The following is a 22,749-nucleotide window of genomic DNA, read 5'->3' on the forward strand; positions in this document are numbered from 1 at the left end:
ACGGAGATCCCAGAGACTCACAGCCAGCAGCAACTCTAGCCCAGCCCCACTCCAACTCCAGAGGAACCCGGGTTGCGGATGAGGGGGCGCAGCTCGGGGTGTGGGCGAACTGCCACTTGTCGCTGTAGCGGCCCATCGGGGAGCGGGTTCCTGTTGGTCCTGACGTCTCCGGCCACCCCCCTGGACAGGAGCTGAGAGACGTCAGGATCACCAGAAGCCGCTCCCCGATGGGCCGCTACGGCGACAAGTGGCAGTTCGCCCACAGCCCGAGCTGCGCCCCCTCATCGGGACACCGACCCCCAGGCCCACAGCAAGCACGGAGATCCCAGATCAGCAACTCCAGCCCAGCCCCGCTCCAACTCCAGAGGAACACGCTCCCCGAAGGGGCAGAAGCTGATGGTGTGCAAAGTACGTCTTGTTCTTGGGGTGGCGCAGCTCGGGCTTTGGGCGAACTGCCACTTGTCGCCGTAGCGGCCCATCGGGGAGCGGATTCCTCTGGAGTTGGAGGGACAGGGAGAAACAGCGGCTTTTGAGAATGGTGGGCAATCACTTCCAAAGTTCTGCCCACACAGTCAGTACACCTCTCCTACACTTGTCTCCCGCACTAAGATCATCTCGCAGAGAATGATCCCAGCCTAACCCTCCCTATTCTCTCCTATTCTGCAAGAAAAAACTACATTGAAGACTCAAACTCGTGATCGAGTAACTGCCGGGATCGAGGCGCAAACTTGCGACCTTGCGGATATGAGCCGAGCACTCTACCACTGAGCCAGCCATTAAAATCTACGCTAAAAATCTTCCATTCCGAAAGCCGAAAAATTCTGAATTACGAAAAGTGTCTGGTCCCAAGGCTTTCGGATAAAAGGTTGTGCACCTGTACTAAAATAAATTAAAAACAAAAGTCTACTTTAATCTTTGAAAATAGAATTTGGAAGATAATGATAACAGTGTTACATCTTATGCACAATTTAAAATTAAAAGAAGCACTTTTAACTCAGACTACTGTTAAAATGTTGGAACATAAATGGAAGTGAAAAGCCGATCCAAGCAGTGTTGTCAATGCATCGCTTGGAAGATGTCAATGGGCTGTAGTAATGACATAGTTCAATTGTTTGGATTTGGCAGAATCAACTCGACCTCTTTGGTAACCATCAATAATCAAGATTGCTTTCTGGTGAGACAGGCCATGAGGTGACAGGAGAGTGGTGCAAATAACAAAACAGTGGGGAGAAAAAGCTGAGCTAAATCACTGTATCATAGCAAGAAATCTAATTTTGCTGAAGGCTGCCGGGAATGTAGTTAAGTTAAGTGGAGTGGACAACAACAAGGAACATGGAATGCAATGCACAAAAATCCATTTCAGCAAAAAATAAAACAAATATGATTTTGGGATTGGGAAGTGTTGATGTTGATGTTGAATTTGATCTGGGCTTCCTTGTACACAAGTCCCCGAAAGCTAAGTTATGAGTGCGGCTGATATTTAAGTGACATTTGTTGCAGGAGGATTTGAGAGCGAGAGTGGAGATACATGATTACAATTACAAAAGAGCTTGGTGAGACTGCAGCTGGAACATGGTGTTAAAGTTTGATCTATTTATATAAGAGTGAATAAAGGTTGTTGAAGGAGTACACTGAAGATTTACCTTAATGATGTGTGGGATGACAGGCCTCTCATATGAGAAGAGATTATGTGAGTTAGGCATTTATTCTTTGTTCTTTAAATGGATGAGGTAACCTCACTGAAAATTATAATGCGCATGGAGGCCACAGCAGGGTGCAGATGAGCAGAACATTGCTTTTCAGTTTTAAGCAAAAATTTGCAAGTGCTTTGCTCGTCAAACAGTTTTGGCTTTGGCACAATCTCAATGAAAAAAAAGAGATCCTTGTACACCACTCACTGAAAGTTAGCGTGCAGGTACAGCAGGCAGTGAAGAAAGCTAATGGAATGTTGGCCTTCATAACAAGAGGATTTCAGTATTGGAGTAAAGAGGTTCTTCTGCAGTTGTATCGGGCTCTGGTAAGACCACATCTACATAGATAGAAACATAGAAACATAGAAAATAGGTGCAGGAGGAGGCCAATCATCTGGAGTATTGTGCACAGTTTTGGTCTCCTAATTTGAGGAAGGACATCCTTGTGATTGAGGCAGTGCAGCATAGGTTCACGAGATTGATCCCTGGGAATGCGGGACTGTCATACGAGGAAAGATTAAAAAGACTAGGCTTGTATTCACTGGAGTTTAGAAGGATGAGGGGATATCTTATAGAAACATATAAAATTTTAAAAGGACTCGACAAACTAGATGCAGGAAAAATGTTCCCAATGTTGGGCGAGTCCAGAACCAGGGGCCACAGTCTTAGAATAAGTCTTAGAATAAAGGGGAGGCCATTGAAAAAAACGTTTTCACCCAGAGAGTTGTGAAATTGTGGAATTCCCTGCCACAGAGGGCAGTGGAGGCCAAATCACTGGATGGATTTAAGAGAGAGTTAGATAGAGCTCAGGAGCTAGCGGAATCAAGGGATATGGGGAGAAGGCAGGCACGGGTTATTGATTGGGGACGATCAGTCATGATCACAATGATTTGCGGTGCTGGCTCGAAGGGCCGAATGGCCTCCTTCTGCACCTATTTTCTATGTTTCTATGTAAGAAGATTATTCCAATGCACAAAATGGTTCTAAGGGCATAGAACCATTACATCATTGGTTTAGTCCATCTTTCATCTACCGGATCTGGGATAGACCCTGACATGGACATCCAACATCACACTTGTGATTAGGCAGTACAGATGTTTGAGGAAGCTTGGAACTTCTGTACCTCTGCACATGAATGTAAGACTTCTTGGCAGTTATATGGGGACATTCTCAAAGCTCCATGTAGATTGATTTTAAATGTCTTTTCCTTGTAAATTCTTTTAAATAGTCAGGAAAGTCCAGGCCATTCAGTTAACACTGTGCCTCCATACCCCTCAGGTTTTCCCATAGACAGGTATGAATTCCATTAATTTGAATGAAGTTGCCAAACTCAGTTAAAAATAAATGCACTTAAGGTTTACTTATCTTTATTTTGTTATTTAACAATTTAATGATCTTTTAATTATAGTTTAGACATACATTGATTTATATTTTTTTAAATAATGTATGGCTATTCAAACAGTTTTTTGTTTAAAACCGTTCGAAAGCCACTAATAAATAAGGTCAAAATGCTATCAGGTTTTACTGAGAATGGGGTTCCAGGGTTCATCTCCTGAGACCCAGTTGACCCTTGCAGCCTGCTCAACCTCACAGAAAGGCCCACAAGTATGGAAATTCAGCCTGGCTCTTCCCAATGTATTAACAAATGATATGTGTGAGTGCGTGACAAGCCTGGTCGCAAGTCCACGTTGAAGGGTTTCAAAATGCACACCTCCAGACTCAGAGGTAGACAAAAATGCTGGAGAAACTCAGCGGGTGAGGCAGCTTTTATGGAGTGAAGGAATAGATGACGTTTCGGGTCGAGACCTTTCTTCAGACTGATGTGGAGGTGGGGAGGGGGGGGGGCGGGATAAAGAAAGGCAGAGATAGTAGGCTGTGGGAGAGCTTGGAAGGGGAGGGGAAGGAGGGAGAAAGCAAGGACTACCTGAAATTGGAGAAGTCAATGTTCATACCGCTGGGGTGTAAACTGCCCAAGCGAAATATGAGGTGCTGCTCCTCCAATTTGTGGTGGGACTCACTCTGGCCATGAGGAGGCCCAGGACAGATATGTCAGATTCAGAATGTGGGGGGGAGTTGAAGTGCAGGGCCACTGGGAGATCAGGTTGGTTAGTGCAAACCGAGTGGAGGTGTTGTGCGAAGCGATCGCCAAGCCTACACTTGGTCTCACCGATGTAGAGCAGCTGACACCTAGAGCAGCGGATGCAATAGATGAGGTTGGAGGAGGTGCAGGTGAACCTCTGCCTCACCTGGAAAGACTGCTTGGGTCCTTGGATGGAGTCCAGGGGGGAGGTAAAGCGACAAGTGTAGCATTTCCTGCGGTTGCAAGGGAAAGTACCAGGGGAGGGGGTGGTTTGAGTGGGAAGGGACAAATTCACCCAGGAGTTATAGAGGGAGCGGTCTCTGCGGAAAGCCGAAAGGGGAGGAGATGGGAAGCTCTGGCCAGTAGTGGGATCCTGTTGGAGGTGGCGAAAATTTCGGAGGATTATCTGTTGATTCCAGATTTGAGGGACAGTTTCTTCCCAGCTGTTATCAGACAACTGAACCACCCCATCACCAACCAGAGAATGGTCCTGATTTACCATCTACCTCATTGGAGACACTCAGTCTATCTTTTATTGGACATTACTTGACTTTAACTTGCAATAAACGTTATTCCCTTCATCCTGTAGCTGTACCCTGTGGACAGCTTGATTGTAATCATGTTGTCTTTTCGCTGACTCAATAGCACGCAACAACATTTTTTTTCATTGTACCTTAGTACACACAACAATAAACAAAACTATCAAACTATCAAAGATCCAGAGGGACCTCGCCTATGTAGATCAGTGGCTGATTTTGAATATATGTTTTACCTTGGATGTGCATTTAAGGCGCAGTACAATGACAAGTTGTTGTCATTTTCTTTAACACAAGAACATTAAATAAATAGGTGCTTTCCAGAATTGCCATAAGACAGATTTGATGCAGTCCTTTTCACCCTGACCTCCTTTGATACTAAAATAAACCATAACTGAATTTTGTCTTTGTTTCTTTCTCCCATTAAAGGATACCCAGTAAATCAACCAATCAAATCAAGGTATTAGACCGACACAAAAAGCTGGAGTAACTCAGTGGGTCAGGCAGCATCTCTGGAGACAAGGAATAGTTGATGTTTCAGATTGAGACCCGTTCTTCAGACTCTGCCTGAAGAAGATCTGCCTGAGAGATGCTGCCTGACCCGTTGAGTTACTCCAGCTTTTTGTGTCTATCTTCGGTTTAACCAGCATCTGCTGATACTCTTTACACAAATTGAAGTATGATATCTTTAGACTTTAGACCTTAGACTTTTGAGATACAGCGTGGAATCAGGCTCTTTGGCCCACCGGGTCCACGCTGACCAGTGATCACCCCGTACACTAGCACTGCCTTACACATTATCGACAATTCACAATTTTACCAAAGCTAATTAACCTTCAAACCTGTATAATTTTAGAGTGTGGGAGGAAGCTGGAACCCCACACAGTCACAGAGAGAATGTGCAAACTCCGTACAGACAGTACCCGTAGTCAGGATCAAACCTGGGTCTCTAATGCTGCAAAGCAGCAAAATCCACTGCTATGCCAACTGTGCCGCCCCAAAAACATATGAAAACTTACATTGTGCAAAGGACCATTGTGGTGGTCATCTTTACTATACTCTCTATACACTCACAACTGTGCGGCCAGATTTTACTAAAACCATATTTACGAGTTTGCTGATGACACCACCATAATTGGCTGGACCTAAAACAATGATAGGACAGAGTATAGGGCGGAGATAGAGTTCTTAGTAACATGGTGTCAAGACAATGATCTCTCAGCAAGATAAAGGAGTTAAGGGCCTGTCCCACTGTACGAGGTAATTCAAGAGTTCTCCCGAGTTTTCCCCTGATTCGAACTCGGAGAATGTCCGTAGCGGGTCCGTAGGAGTTTGTGGATGTCTCGTAATGCTAACGGAAGGTACTCAGGAAATCCGGTAAACTCGTGACGTTTTTTGAAAACTGTGAAAAATGTCCACGAGTAAACAAATACTCTTGATGAAAAAAATGGTTACTTTTTACTAACGTCACGAGTTTACCGGATTTCCTGAGTACCTTCCGTTAGCATTACGAGACATCCACGAACTCCTACGGACCCGCTACGGACATTCTCCGAGTTCGAATGAGGGGATAACTCGGGAGAACTCTTGAATTACCTCGTACAGTGGGACAGGCCCTTTAGCTAACTTTATCATAAATCTATTCCCTTTATCATGTATCTATACACTGCGGATTGCTCGATTGTAATCATGTATTGTCTTTCTGCTGACTGGTTAGCACGCAACAAAGTTTTTCACTGTACCTCAGTACATGTGACAATAAACTAAACTAAACTAGTTACTAGCTACAGGAAACAAAGTGGTGCACAATACCATTCAGCATCAATGGTGCTGAAATGGAGATGGTCGGGAGCTTCAAGAGATCATTGGCATAAATATCAGCAATAATTTACCATTTTAAAACAGTTCATCTGTTGCTGACACTGATTTGTACTGGTCTTTTCTCACCTCCAGTTCTCCCACTTCCACCCCCACTACTTTCAGTCTGTAAAAGGGTCCCGACCCAAAATGTCACCCATCCATTTTCTCCAGAGATGCTGTCTGACTGACTGAATTACTCCAGCACTTTGTGTCCATCATTGCAGCCATTGAATTGTTTATTTTTAACCTGTACTTTCTCTGTAACTGAAAAGCTAAAACACTGTAACACTATATTCTGCACTTTGATGTTTTTTTCTCTTTGCACTGCCTCTGCCCTTGTGCAATGGCTTGAATGTACTGATGTATAGTATGATTTGATTGCCTAGCATGCAAACAAAGCTTTTCACTGCATTTCGGGAAATATGAAAATTGTAAACCGATACAAATATCGGCTACGTGCCTCAATAGTTAAAGTGACGTCAGTCAATATTAGGCAAGTTATATTCCTGGTTAATAATGATAAAAAATAAGAAAAAAGGGAAAGAAACATCAATCAAGGTAATCATCCAGACAAACAAAGCTGCAGAGATGTCCAGAACTAGGTTGGAACCAGGCCAACAGAAGGAAATATATGTGGTAAAGCTTGAGACAAAGGCACAACAGGGAACATACAGTCAAGCTGGCTTAAGTGTTGCAAGTATGATGGAACATGAGCAGCTAAAAAAAGCAGGATTGCCCTGAGCAGGGGTCAAGATGTGTGTGCGATTGTAAAATGATTTCTACCATCAGTGCACAATCAAATAGATATTTGAAATCTATAGAGTGCATGAGTGCAACATTCTAGAGAAGACTTTCTTTAAACAAGTGGCATCAGCACAATGTACTAATTTATCTTTATTTTTTGCACACTTGGTGACTAATTTAGGAGTGCGTATTACTGAAGCAATTTGGATAATACCCATTTCTTTCTGTAAATTCAGAGCTGTCATTAATACTTTCTTTTTGGCAGTGTTTTGTTACAGAGGCACATCCTGGAGGACAGGGTGATACTGTCAGCACCAGCAGCTGGGTCACATCATGAGAAGCTGAGGCACTTCCTCATTCCCACTGTGTGACAGGATTAATGAGATACTTCCCTGTCTGGGTTTAACTCTGATCAGTGGACAGATGGATACCAACTGATACAGCCGCCCCATAACAATAACTCGGAGAACGTCTGTGTTTGTAATTTCGAACTAATTAGGGCAGTCATGTGGGTTTAATCTCATCTGGACTTTAGTGCTATAATTCTGTTGCAGCTCCTGTTGGAAATAATTAGAGCCCCTACCTGTGTAAAAATGACAGGAATATTGCCTAGATACTGCAACATATTTGGCACAGTGAAGTTTAATATTTTGGTATCAGTGTCAAGATGACAGTTCAGGGTCACTAGATAAATATAGCACAGCATTTGATGATTTCTATTTACTCCATTACAAAGGACTCTGACCTTGCATGTAATATTATACCATTTACACCATTTTTCTGGTGCTTTCTTTTTTTCTGTGTTACTGTTTGGCTTTGTCTATGAGATAGGAATCTCAAATAAGTACAGACATGAATAAAATGAATAATACAATATCAGAAGAAACTAAAGCACATCCCTGACTGGATTCATTTTACAAGAGAGCTAGTTATTCTCTACAAAACACTGTTTAACTCCTTTGAACCCTTGCAGTTGTTTTCAGGTTCTGAAACAGAACACATATGCCCTTGAAAATATGTTAAAATTACACTGTAGAAAATCAAGTAATTAAACATATGCATCATAAAAGTGAAGTCTGGATATAGAGGATTTTCAGTCAGAACATGAATTCATGTTGTTCCCATTGACTTTAGAAGGTTAAATACTGCATTGCACAAGGTAGTTTGAACTAAGTGAAGTCTTGCCAATCCCTTCATGTCACAAGTAACTATTAATCACTAACAACAATTCTGAAAGTTGCAGTGCATGTTATTTTTGTATGGGGATTGGTTGTAAAATGCCTTTCTCACTCCATCAATTCAGTACAAAACATCAGAACATTTAACACTGGCATATTAAAATTCAACAGTGCTAGCAGAAAAAAACTCATTAATAAACACTTGCAATATCTCCAATCATCGCACCAGATCTTATGGTGTTATTCAGGTGATAAAGGAAGCATGTAAAATTCACACAAAAATACATTGTATGCACTCTCATGTGAATTTACATGTTTTCAGCAAAACAATTTACACTTACGGTTTTAAGAGAATTAGTGGAGCATAACATAATAAAGTGAAAAAATAAAATTATTTATGCAATTAATTGCAAATCAATTTTACTGTTATCAATATCATCGACATCAAGTTTCATTGCTTAACACTGTTACCTATCTCAAATGTCAATTATTGTTATGCTATATTGTTGAGCATTAGTGGGCACAGAATTGACATAGTCCACTAAGTAAAGTCAAAACACAATATATTAAATAGGAAAGGGTCAAATGATAATGGAGATGAAGTGCAATCATGGCTGTTGGTGGAATCTGTACAATTGGGATTCTCTCTCTTTCATAATTCACTTCCAATGTGTTTCTAAAATCTTTATTGCAGCCAACAAGGATGCTTCCCAAGACTGTATCCCATTTGTCACCATTAGGGTTGCTTTGGGGATGACAGTGAAAAGGAATAATATTTTACAAATATTGGGTGCATAGCTTACTCTGAAGAAGGGTCTCGACCCAAAACGTCACCCATTCCTTCTCTCCATAGATGCTTCCTGTCCCGCTCCAGCTTTCTGTGACTTTCTTCATCGGAAAATGTTGATTCCCATTAATTGGTGTAGGTTGTAGTGATACATTGTGAAATGGAATGATAGGAACACATTATCATTGATACAGCATTACTTTACCATTGACTTACAAATCCAATACTACTAGGATGCTTTTGTAATTATCCTTCCTGTCATCCACATGCATTGTTACTCTGCTTTCAAAGAGCAATTTTCCATGCAAAGGTTTGTAGAAAGCAGTAACTGTCTAACCTCTTCCTGTTCCTTTCCTCCCTCAGATTATTGCTTTGGGCGTAGGTGTTAAAGCGCGTGCAGCAATGTAAGGGGCCTGTCCCACTTTCACGACCTAATTCACAACCTTTTTTACTTGTGAACATTTTTCATCAGGCTAGAAAAAAGGCCCCAAACTACTTGATGACATGAGTACCTACGACTAACATCACGGCCTGCTACAACCTGCTACAACCTCCTACGACCTCGTGACGACCAAGCTGCGAGTATGAGTCAAGAGCAAACTCAGCAGAGGCCGTGAATTAGGTCATGAAAGTGGGGCAGGCCCTTTAATTGGTTGTTTCAAAAGGGGCATCCATGAACTAGCTAGAGGGGTGAATGGCTTCCTCCTGTTCTTAATGTTCCTGCTTTGTCTCTTAGGTATGAACTGTAGAAAATGCATTTGGGGTTAGAATGGAGAAACTGGAAATGGAGGGAGTCGACATAGTTCATGACTAGTTTAGATATGGTAGGAAGATAAAAGATGCTCCCATTAGCAAATGATTTTGGGAGTGGAGGTGGGCACAGACTTAACATTTGAGGGGGAAAAAAAGCAAAGTGGGGTATGGGGAATGGAGAATGTGTGAGTAAAACCTTACTTTTATGCAGAGAGTGATTCTCAGTTGGTTGGAGTAATAGAAACATAATTATACAATGAGAGCGAATAATTTGAAGATCCATATGGAAGGAGCATGGTTAAATGGGGCTGATTGAATTACTCTATTAGGAGCTGGCATAGACATGATGGAACAAATGGCTTCCTTCTGTACTGTAACAACCCCACGATCCATTGATTTTATGATTCTCCAAGATCTCTAAACTGCAGCAGCTACAACCTCAATGTACATCCTTGATTTAAGAATTGCAATGTGGTCAGCAATATCTTCAACTGTCTGGACCTCAGCTCTGGAATTTCCTTCATAAACACCTCTCAGATATGCTCTCTTTCCTAAGGACTCCCCCCTTGACACACACCTCTTTGAACAAATGTTTAATCTCCTGTCCCAGTATCTCTTTATGTAGGGTAGTATGTATGATACATTTTCTGTGAGTGTAGAAGTTCTTTAAGGGTAACGCATAAATGCCAATTCTCGTAGTTGTTCATCAGCACCATGCAAAAAAAATCATACATTTTGATGAAAGGTTGTTTCACAGAATTCAGAAAAATATCTTTAATAGTTTTAATTTCAATTGCCACCAGTACATCCTAATTAAGGAAGGGATGAAGTTTAAGATTTGAGTGCTAATCCTATTGTTCAAATTGTGCCCGGTTTGAATTGCATTTATTCAAATATAAAGGGAGTGATGCTCACCTGGGAATGATTACCATACTGTAACCTAATTGAAGGAGGATAAAGCTGTAGCCATGGACTGTAAGAGCTAGCCTTAAGCAGTTTATAATGTTACCTGAGCCTTGAGATTAGATTACTGCTTTGAAATATTCCAAGTACCTGTATTGTTCTAATATATATTGCAAACTTCTAGGGCGATTTTAATCAATTTTCGTCTCAATAACATTTCCCTTTGCCGAGTTGCATATTAAACCTAAATTGTTGACTGGTATCAATTACTCTGAAGTGAATTCTCTGCTGTCTCAATCATTTGCATGTATCAGCCTGCATAATGGGCAAACTTTAGTTGAAAACAACTTGTTGTCTCATCTTGAGTTAACGCTTAATTGGTGTTTGATTGCACTCACGTTGAAAGATGAACCATTGCAATTTCAATAATGTTAATTTATCAAGGACTACATTGCATTCAAACCATAATGATTAATTCTGACTATTTTCAAGACACATATTATAGCAATGTTACAAAATTTTGAGATTTTAAAAATCAAGTCTGTAATTTATCCCATCAGATAAAGCATAAAAATAAGTTTAATTTGACACCTAATTCACTTTCATATCTCAAGTATTTAAAAAGTTATGGCCATTTTCATACTCGGAAATGAGCATCTTGTTCCCTATTGATTTTCTATGGACATAACAAAAAAGTTGTGATCGTGAACAGTCAAAAGCCCATAACTTTCTTAAAAATTAAGAGAACTGAATGAAATTTTCAGTTATCATAGATTGAAGCATTCTGAAACAAATATAAAATAATCTTACTTGGATGACCTGAAATTAAAGCATATAATTAGTTAGTTACCTAATTGTAGCTAATTTCAGACTTCAATTACTAGATCTAAACATCTATCCATTTCTTAATAAATTATTAACATTTTTAAATAGCCTAAATGTCCAAATAATATTCACAAATAATTCACAATAAAACATGATTTTAAAATCTCATTTACATTAATTTATAGACCAAATGGAAGGAATTTAGTGTTCAATTGCTGTAAATAAATGCCCATTTAAATCAGCTTTCTAGTGGGTCCCTGTGGAACGCGCTGGTTTAGAACGTTCACATTGCGGTAGATTTGTGCCCCAAAATGCCGAGAAAAATACTGCGCGATATAATGGGGCCAAATTGAGCTACTCGCAATATTAAATTTTGTATAAAGGGATCTTTAGAAGCCCTTTTTAATGTAAAAATATACAACCTAACTTCTGCTATTTGCTTTATGAGACTCTGCGGTTGCTGGCGGTCGCGGGTTTAGAGATTGATTTTTAAACTACTATAACTATTATACGAGGCCTTTAAACCTAATAATAGCTTTTGCGACGGGGTCTTCCAGCGATTTTTCGTTAATAATTAACTAGGCTGAACATTTTCGATTTGAACAGCCTAGAGAAAATCGCGTTTTAAACCCGCCCCCTCTAAACGGCGCCAAAATCGAGCACACCCTCAGCAGCAGATTTTCAAAGACGCTTCAGGTACGCTTTGCAACATACCTACATATTAATTCATTCAGTTTCCCATTCCCTACTTCAATATCTCCTGATAAGAATCTTGGATTAGTTGATAAAACCTACAGAATACTTAATATGCTTGCTGGGTACATGGAAAAAAAACTTTAATTTGTATTCACAGGAAACGCAATGCTTATATAAATGTTATTAAAAAAATATGACAATGAATAAAAGCAACATTTGTTTCTACTGTAATAATTTTAATGACACATCTGTCACATAGATACCAGGACTCCCACTGATCTGACAACTGCATTAGACAAAATGGATCTTGCAGAAATCTGACAAAATAAAAGACACAAACAGCTTCTACGATGAGCACTATAAATCACAGAATCAAGACTGGAAGTATATGGGACGGCAGAGTGAATATGTAAATTCCATGTCTTTCAAATCTACTTTTATATCTATGATGCCAATAGTCATCTGAAGGGAAAGGATGAGAGTGAAGTTTTATTTTGATATATTGCAACTTCAGGACAAAACTAGTTAAAGAGATTGTTTTAGTTTAAATAAACAACTTTGTCAAAGTGCTCTGAATTTTTATTGGTGTTTATACCAAAATACCATTTATACGACGGCACAGTGGCTCAACTGGTATAGCTGCTGCCACACAGTGCCAGAGACCTGGGGTCAAGATTGACCCCAAGTTCCATCTTTGTGGCCTTTGCACATTCACTGTGACCATATAACCATATAACCATTACAGCACGGAAACAGGCCATCTCGACCCTTCTAGTCCGTGCCGAACACATATTCTCCCCTTGAATGTTTCCCAAAGACTTGCAGGTTTGTAAAATGCTGTATCTCTAAATACCAAAATTCAAAAAGTACTGCGTTTGTCAGAAATCTAAATTAAAATAGAGAAATATCCTGAATCTTTGTGTAGAGAATAGCTGCCAACAAAATGTAATTGCCCTAAAACTTTAACCCTCTTTCTCTCTCCAGGATTCCTATGGAAGTTTCCAGCAGTCTCTGTTTATTTTATACTAAAATCAACATTCCGTCTCTTCTGCAGGAATTAATAACTGTAATTTAAATAAGTTTGTATTAATTATATCAACACCAATCTCTATCCCTTATTTTCTTGGACCTTGATACATGAATTCAATATTACTTTTGTGTGATAATGTCCAAGTGGCAATTTTCAATGGGGGAGCCTATTGTAAATATGCATGTATGTATGTGTGTGTATGTTTTCCAGATGGACATCTAATTGTGAGCCTGGGATGTGTGTGCGTGTGAATGCCTATGTGTGTGCGTGAGCGTATGCAAATGTGTGTTTGTGAGTGTGAGCATACTGTGTACTGTATAATGTGCATGAATCTGAATGTCTGTATGTGTGTGAGTAACACACATGTGAACATGCGTATTTATGCATGTGTATGTGTGTGTATTTGTGAATGTCTGCTGTGGATTTGTGGTATAAGATTTTGCTCGCAACCAGGAAAGCGCCATCTGCTGTCCATAAAAAATTAGACAACCCTTCTGAATGTATCGTACCTAAAGCAACCAAATCAAAATATTATTGCCAAAATTATGGTTGACGCCTGCAAGTGTGCATTGATCCTACCACCAGAAAACCCATGTGCACAAGTCCCATGATGTGGTTTGCCACTGAACTGGGTTTACACACACACAAACCCTTTTCTTGTGCTCTCTGCCTTTGTGGATTAAATACGGTGGGTCTGAGGACAGGGCTCACACCTTGATTAGGTTATTTTTGTGGAAATGAGAGGCCTGAGAGTGTGATGATGTTCAGTGATGGAGATCAATGAATGAGCGATTTCGGGTTAAGGCTCGATGCCCAAAGATTGCTGGGGATTAGGATCATACATCAAGAGGAGAACTATCAGCAGTATGAACAGTATGGCCATGCCCCTACCTTATGCTAGAGAAAGACATTCATATTCCAGTGATGTTGAAAATATATTCATTAATCTGTGCATCTCCATGCAATAATTTGATAAATTAGTATTCCTGAGGCAAGTGAAATGGCTTAGAGGACTCATGCTGTTTAGGCATTCTATCTCCACTGGTACTCCACAGGGATTGAAGAGGGCATCAACATTAACTACTTTACAGAGTAAACATTACCTTCCACTCACTTAATGTTATTTCTGATACCATGTCCCTGATGTCATTAACCTAGAGGTACATGACTGGTTGTTGAGATAAGTAGGATCCCCTTTTGCTGCAGATTGAAAGAGCTTGCACAGTCAGACCAGTTCCACAGGTGAGGGAATAGAAGGGCTTTGATTGGCAAAAATCGACCATGGGGATAAAGTCACCAAATCTGGTTAGATGGTTTTCTGAAGATTTCATCACATAACTTCCTCCCCCAATCTCTTTCCCTTTCTCTCTCTTTCTCTCTCTCTCTCTCTTTTTTTCCCTTCCATTCCAAGTACATGCATTACAAATGTTTAATTGTCACAATGCATCAAGCAGTCATTATAGTACAATGGTGCAATCTTTATCTACAATGCTCTCGACCCCCCGCGGCGGGCCTCCAGAGTCCCCGTGGACACCGCGTGTTCCCTCTCCATGGTCACACGAGCATGGACGTAGGTCCGTAAGAGGGACAGGCAGCCGACTCTGGTGTCACCATCAACCGCCCGCTGCCTGGGCCCGCGAATGGCCATCTTTTTTTTGTATATAATCAAACATAATTTATTTAATTACTATCATGGTACAAAACAAAACCAAGGTGGCACACCCACCACCATATTATAAAATCATCAAATTATTCAGACAATAAATTTCCTAACAACTATGTTACAAATATACTAAATAACAACAATAAACTATGTCCCTTTCTAACACCAGCCGGGCATGGACATAACCCTGGTAAAGGGGCAAGCAAATGGCTCGGGCAGAGCCCTCTTACGCCTGGTGCCATGACTTGCGGATGGCCAGCTTGGCCAGGCCTAGGAGCAAACCAACAGGGAGGTCCCACCTTCCCATCGGCCCTCCCCACTCCCTGCCCTGTGCCCAAGCACCAGGATCGTGGGACTAAAAAGCAACCAAAACTTGAGGAGCAGCCCCTTCAGATATTTGTACGGGGGCAGCAACCTCTCACTCTCAAATACACCGTGGAACACGGTCTCTTCCCCACCGCCAAAGTTACAGGTGGCTGGCGAGCCTGTGAACCGACTCAAAAGGTTATTACACACCACGGCTCTGTGCAACACTCTCCACCCCAAGTCCCCCATGTAAAGGGGGAAGACTCCCTTGTAGAGAGACCTCCACTGGGGACCGCCCCCATGGTCAGGTGGTAACACGGACCGCCATTGTGTGTACAGGACTGAAGACAAAGGCGAGGAGGTGTTGAGTGTGCCGGAGCTCAAGTAGCCTGAGCCGGCGTAAGCTCAGTCAGAATCACTCCGAGCACACGCCTCACCTCGACACCCACCATGACAGGGTGAGGAGTGGCCCCCCTCGCAGTTACAACACACCCCTCCGCCTGAGGAGCAACGCACTGGCTGAAGATGACCAGATTCCTCACTCCTAACACATCACGGAAGAAGCTAGACCACGAAACCCCCCTTAGGCAAAAGCCCCGGTGGAAAAAAAACATGGTCAGAGCGTGCCATCTGGGAGGGTGCTCTGGGTACATGTACCACCGCAGAGTCCTGAGACGGAGATCCGCAACTTGGGTACACGTGCATACCAAGGACTGGCCACCCTCCTCTAACGGGAGACTCAGGACTGCTGCCGAAACCCAGTGCTTCCTATCTCCCCAAAAGAAACTCACTAGCCTCTTCTGTATCATGGTTGCAAAGATAGAGGGTAGGACAAGAGTGGCCAGCTGGTACCATAACATGGAGGCAAGCACCCTAACCTGGAATAAAAGAACTCTAATGGGCCTGTCCCAATTAGACAACTTTTTATGCGACTACAGGAGACTATGCAGTTGCCACATGGTCGCCACATGTTCGATGGGAGGATGCCGGGGAATCGCCTTCATGGGTGCGAGTCATTCCCACATTCTGGGAACTAGTCGTGCCTTAATTCTGGTCACCGCAAATTTTTCAACATGTTGAAAAATGAGCGGCGACCAGAATGAAGCCGCCATGGAGAGTAGCGAGAATTCTCGTGCCATAGGTGCAGTGGTAGTGGGTCGCCAGGAGGTCGTAGGTTCTCGTAGGTTGTAGCCGGTGCTGACCGGTGAATTTCATTGGCTCATTGGGAAAAAAAACGTAAACAGTAGTTTTCAGAACCAAGGATATCCGACCAATAAATGTCCGCCGAACATCACAGCCGTGTATCTCTGGTTTCTTAAAAGTTGTCTCCACTCCTTCTCACTCCTTCTCCCCCCTTCTTCCCCTTCTCCACCCACTCTACCCCCTCTTTTAAAGGACTTATGTGACCCTTTGCGTACTCTGTGCTTTCACTGACTTAATTACAGCGTCAACCTTCCTGTTCATCGTGGTGTGTGTCTGTATCACATTGGCTTTGCACGTTGTTTGGCGGCGCGACTCACCCGTTGCAGCGGCCCCTAGCTTTTTTTTATTTTTTCTCTAGTTAAATGTAGTGTTTGGTGTTTTTTAATACTGGTTTTAAATGTGTATATGTGGGGGGGGGGGGGGGGGCAGGGGGAAACTGTTTAAATCTCTTCCCTGTCTGACCCGACCTTTTCCCTGTCGGGTCTCCGTTGTCGTTGGGGCCTAGCACCATGGAGCGGCCTCCAACCTGAACGACCCGGGGGCTCGGGAGACTGCGGAGCTGCGGACTACTCACCATCGTGGGGCTGGCCGGCCTCGGAACGTGGGGAGCGGTTCGAGACTTTTAGACCGGGAGCGGGGCCGTAAATCGCCCGGCATGGCCTAAAATGGCCGTGGGACTTATCATCGCCCGACTGGGGCTTGGACATCGGGAGAGACATGGAGAACAGGGGAGAGAAAAGACTTTGCCTTCCATCACAGTGGGTTCATGTTTGTGTGAACTAAATTGTGTGTATGTCTAGGAATTGTCTTTGTTTGTATGGCTGTCGAAACAGAATTTCGTTTGAGCCTCACTGAGGCTCAAATGACAATAAAATTGTATTGTATTGTATTGTATTGTATTGTATGAATTTCACTCAGACAGTGCACCCTCCGCTTGCCCTGTCCCCCGCCTGCATAACTGGCTGGTGAAGGAAGCGATGTGTGTATGTGTGTGTGTTTTCCACTTTTGACAGTCGCTGGCAGTCGACTGAAAAATCGCCTAAGTGAGACAGGCCCATAAAGGGGCTGTCCCACTTGGGCGACCTAAGCTGTGAGTTTAGAAGAGTTTGCCCTGGACTCAAACTCGCAGCATGTCGAATCAGGTCCCTAAAAAGGTGGATGTTATCTTGAATAGGCCGGCCAGGGACTGTATAGGACTGGTCCGGGTGGATCAGTTGGGACAGCACGGAGCCCAGGCAATTTGCCATTGTCCGTGCAAAGACTTTATACTCTATTCAGAGAAGAGAGACTGGGTGCCAGTTCTTCAACAGGTGGAGTTAAAGGACAACGACTGCCCTGCACCAGGGGAGGAGCATCTCCCCGGTCGCCAGGACATCCTAGAAGGCTCTAACAAACTCCACCGTCAGCCCATCCAGCCCTGGGAACTTGCCCCCCCTGAGCTGGTGCAGGGCACCAGTCAACTCCTCCAATTATAACGGGTCATCAAGGAGTTCAAACATCGCTCTATCTACAGTCGGTAGACCCTCCCACAGGACCCGCTGAGCCTCCCCGCTGAACAGAGTCCCATAAAAGTACCCAACTAAACCTCTGATCTTCGCTGGATCTGTGACAGAGAAGCCATCATCTGCGAGCAGCTCAACGAGCTGTTTGCGGGCTCCCTGCCCTTTCTCCAGAGAGAAAAACAAAGGTGAAGCTCGGTGCAGATCGTGCAGGATCTGGACCCGCGACCACACATAAGCACCTCGGGACCGCTCAAGCTGCAGATCCTTCAGCCTCAGCACTTCCTTCCTCTCCTGAAATTATCCCCACTCACAGTAGTCCTCACCAATCCGACCCAAGTGTGACTCTGCGTCGAGTAACTCCCTCTCGAGTCATTTGACCGCTGCGTCCCACCTTCTGGTCGACCCCCACATATATTCCTGACAAAAGAGACAGATGTAAGCCTTTCCCACATCCCACCGCTGCCTCTCTCTCCATTTCATCCAAAACAGACTGAATGAATCCTGGAATCGGCGATCCTCCAGCAGCCGGTTATTGAATTGCGAGTATGCGGACCCAGCGCATGTGCACGCTGGGATAAAGTCCACTGGCAGGAGGCAGTGGTCCAAGCACGGCACCGGCCACATAGACGCCGCCGAGACACGAGAGACATACACTCCGGAGATGTACAGCCGATCGGTACGGGAACCACCCCACTCAGACCTCCAAGAAAAATTATTGAAATCAGGGTGGAGATTCCGCCACGCATCAACCAACTCAAAGGAATCAATCAAACCTATCAACTTGTTCAAGAAGGAACTGCAGATGCTGGAAGATCGAAGGTACACAAAAATGCTGGAGAGACTCAGTGGGTGCAGCAGCATCTATGGAGCGAAGGAAATAGGCGACGTTTCGGGCCGAAACCCTTCTTCAGACTCGTTCGCTACTGCAGGGGAAGACCGAGTACCAGAGCAATCTCGCACCTCAAGGGTGAAATTGAAATCCCTCCCAAGGAAGACACACTCTGCAATCAATAGTGCTCAGCAGAGCAGTCACCTGAAGTAGACACGCCTGCATCGCACAGGTGCTGGGGGCGTCCACGCTAATTAAATTTAACGGCACACCTTCCAGGCTCACGGCCAGATAGAGCAAACGTCCGGGCACATCTTCCTGCAGCCCACTCGAATTTGTGCTGAGGTGGCTCATGTGGACCCCCCCTTCCTACTCCAGGAGCCAGGTGGGTTCATCTCTGACAATGTATGCGGCTCTTGCAGAAAGCTCACTGCATGCTTCCCGTCTCTCAGGACTGATAGATGGTGAAATCTACGAAGGTCCCCCCTTCTGCCATTTATGTTTAGCCTACTGTGATCTTCATGTTGAAGACAAACTAGGGTTTTTTTCTCATATTCCTCACGGGAGTGGAGCCCCACTCCCTTAGGAGCTTCAAAAAGTCCCCGAACTGATGCTTCTCAAACTCAAGAATATCACCATCCTTGCGTCAAATGATAGCTTCAAGTGTCCAGATACGTCCCGACAGGTCCAGCCATCATTAGACAGCTAACTGGACTTTAATCCTACTGGCCTTGGATTCTTTCAGAAACTCGCAAATCTTCCAGATACCGGCCCCTCGAGACACAGCACTGGAATCTGGGCATTCTGCCAATCCACTGACGCCTGAAGCAAAATCTTACCCCTCACTGCACTCAAGGTCTTCGTCTGAGTTCATTGAAGGACTGCTCGCCCGACTGCGCAAGCTGGCTACACGACACTCCCCCTCCTCCGACATGATCCCACCCACGGGATCAGTTTCAAGGGAGGGTCCCGATACCCCTGACAGCGAAGAGCTGGCTAGTGAATGGCCAGGCTCCTGCACTCTCCCACTGTGTTTGGGAAAGAAAAAAACAAGGCATCCCTAGGGCCCGCAATGCGCAGGCACTCTTGGAATCCGATTGATGGACACAAACCAAAGCAGCCCCGTCCCTACCCGCTCCCAGGGTACCTGCTCTAACAGCATCACCCAAAGAGTTTCCAGCCTCCACCCCATGGGAGTAACCTCACTATGGCCGACAGAAGGAGCTGGTGTTTTTGGAGTCTCCCCTACTTCCTCAGCCAGTGGGGCAGCACACCCCTCAGCTACTCTTGTAGCTCTAATGAGGAGCACAGGCTGGAAAACCACCCCTACACTCGAGACTCCCCCTTCAGGTAGTCTCTGCTCATCCTCCATCCCAAGGGACATATTTCCAGGGGAGCCAACCCCAACAACTGGTGAGATAACACCCTCACAAAGGCCCCTGAAATGAATGGAAAACATCTGGCCCAGAGGACACTAGACCTGGGCCACTAGCCTCGACAGGGGTGGAAGGTCTCGAGGTAGGCTGCCCCCTCGATTTCTCACTTAAAACACACATCCATACTCTGACCATTGTTCCATCTTAAAGATGTATTGCCCTCCCAAACAAGTTGGAACTAGAACCCGGTTGTTGGATCCAATTGTGCTGTTGGATCCAACCATCATGCTAATTAGTGCAGGGCCTGATGGATTTTTTGAGCTGGTCTGATTTTAATGTACTTAACTGCCACTATCAGAGATATTCCCTTTGTTTTCTCCATTCCTCCCCCACATTCTCTGATTTGCCATGTTCATAAGTTATAGGAGCAGAATTCGGTCATTTGGTCCATAAAGCCTACTCCACCATTCAATCATGGCTGATCTTTCCCTCTCAACCCCATTCTGCAATCTTCTCCCCATAACCCCTGACAACCTTAGTAATCAAATAATCTGTTAATCTACACCTTGAAAATACCCAATGATTGCCACCACTGCAACCTGTGGCACTCTTAGTTCTTATATTCTCTTGTTCTTTTCTCTTTTACAGTTCTGATGAAAGATTCCAGACCTGAAATGTTAGTTGTTTTGCTTGCAATTGATGTTGCTTGACCTGCTGAATGTTTCCAGCATTTCATGCTTGTACGTTGTTAGGGTCAAGTCACAGTGAGTGACAAAACTAGATTTTAGGGGTTCCCCTTAAATAAAGGAACAATTTTGCAGAGGGCGTCACCTTGAAGTTAACATTTTTGTCTGCAGCCTTCAGTTCAGCCTTAACTTGCGTACGGGCAAACTCAAGGTTGTACAGGGGAAGCAATGGGTCCAATGGGATCAGAGGTAAAGGGGAGAGTAATAAAAGCATCAAGAGTGCTTAATTGTCATATGAACTGACAATGGAACAACAAAATTCTTAGTTTCAGCAGCACAACAGGCCTGCAAACACAATAATCAAAGATAACATATAATAAATAAAAACGTAATAAATTAATACACCTAATACTAGAACAGTGGGTGATGGGTCCCACTGATTGTAGCTGGAATCTTGTGTCCTTTTCGGGACGGACGATGACAGCGATGTCAACATTTGAAACATGGAAGATGGATACGAAAGAAGAAGAGTGCAAAAATGCCTGATGTCCTTAGTGGAACAAAGACAGTCCAAAGTTCATAGTTTAGTTTGTGTTACAGTATGCCGTGTTCAACTGCCTGATAGGATCACAGTATTAACCTGTGAGAGATAAAGAATGAGAAAGACAAAGGGAACAATGAGGAAGGCGAGTGAATGAGTGTTAAATCTACTCCAGAAAAAGAAATAGAAAAAAGAAAAGCTTAGATTATAAGAGAGGAATAGTGATAGAAAACCAAGGATCGAAATTGAATAATTTTAAATTATCAGTTGCTTTTAACAACACTACTACATGGGGGAAAGAGACATCTGTTCTTTTTCTGGGCTGGTGTTATAATTCTCTGATCTTTAATGCTGGTTGGTAAGATTTCAGTAACAGTAACGAGGAGAAATCCAAGACCCCATTGATATGTAGATACATGATCAAAAGAACTCTTCAAAAATATATAAATGTTGCCGGACCAAGAGAGGCCATTTGACCTGGTCAATCTGTGGCTTCTAATTCACTTATGACTACAACTTTTATGTAAAAGCATGCACAATGGCACACAGTGGAGTTGCAAAGGAAATGCACTTTGTCGCAGAATTTGATCAATTATAGGAAGTCAGAGAACAGATAACCCAGAGCAGATCATTGTGAAAATGAAAATCTGCTGCCAAGTCTTGTTAGATTAATGCATTAGCACTTCTGACCACAACATTATTAATCTAATTTGTTCATTATACAGAACATGTCAGTTAACTGTATTTGAGGTACCAATTTAAGGAAGGAAGAGGGAGTGGGATTGTTGAAGTGTGGTGTGATCGCATCTTGTTGTTCTAAATAGATGTCACATTTTTTGTGCAGTGAAGTAAGGGCTAGATTGGCAGTCTTTTTACACAAAGCTAACAACAAAGCTATCACCTTCAACTTTTAAGGGGTAACAATGTAGATTGACAACTGATCTCACACTATTATTTTACCAGAATCCTCCTTACTAACCTTGGGCTGGTTTCATATATTTCAAACAACCAGCCATCTCTCTTTGTGAAAGGCCACAGTATTTGAGTAAATTACCACAGAAATTAATGAGTCTAATAAAGCAATGGAAAAAAATACAATAAATATTTTAAAATAAAAGTTTGCCAGAAAATAATGGCAATCATCAACTTAATTATTTATTTTAATTGATCTTGGTTGTACATCTAGAAATAAGGTGGGTCAGATTATATACGAAAGATGTAGAGATAAATTTAAAATCAGGCTTAGTGATTACATTTCATGTATTAAATGTGCATAATCCATCATAAACTGCATAATCACCCCATCATATGCATAGAATTTTGCCACACACGACTTGTAAATGGAAAGAATACCTAATTATGGCACAAATCTTGTCATTCTGTATTTAAGAATTGTTTTGAAAAGGCTGCACAATTAAATGTTTTCTATTATGGTGAGGTCAGGAGTTGGGTTAAAATTCATGTTTTAAATAACACTTCTGGGGTGGGGTGGGAGAAAGCTGAGAAGAGCATGATGTGTGTGGAAGATAAAATGCTTCTAGGTCCAGAACTAATATTATT

The sequence above is a fragment of the Amblyraja radiata genome, chromosome 6 (assembly GCF_010909765.2).
Source record: "Amblyraja radiata isolate CabotCenter1 chromosome 6, sAmbRad1.1.pri, whole genome shotgun sequence".
NCBI lineage: Eukaryota > Metazoa > Chordata > Chondrichthyes > Rajiformes > Rajidae > Amblyraja > Amblyraja radiata.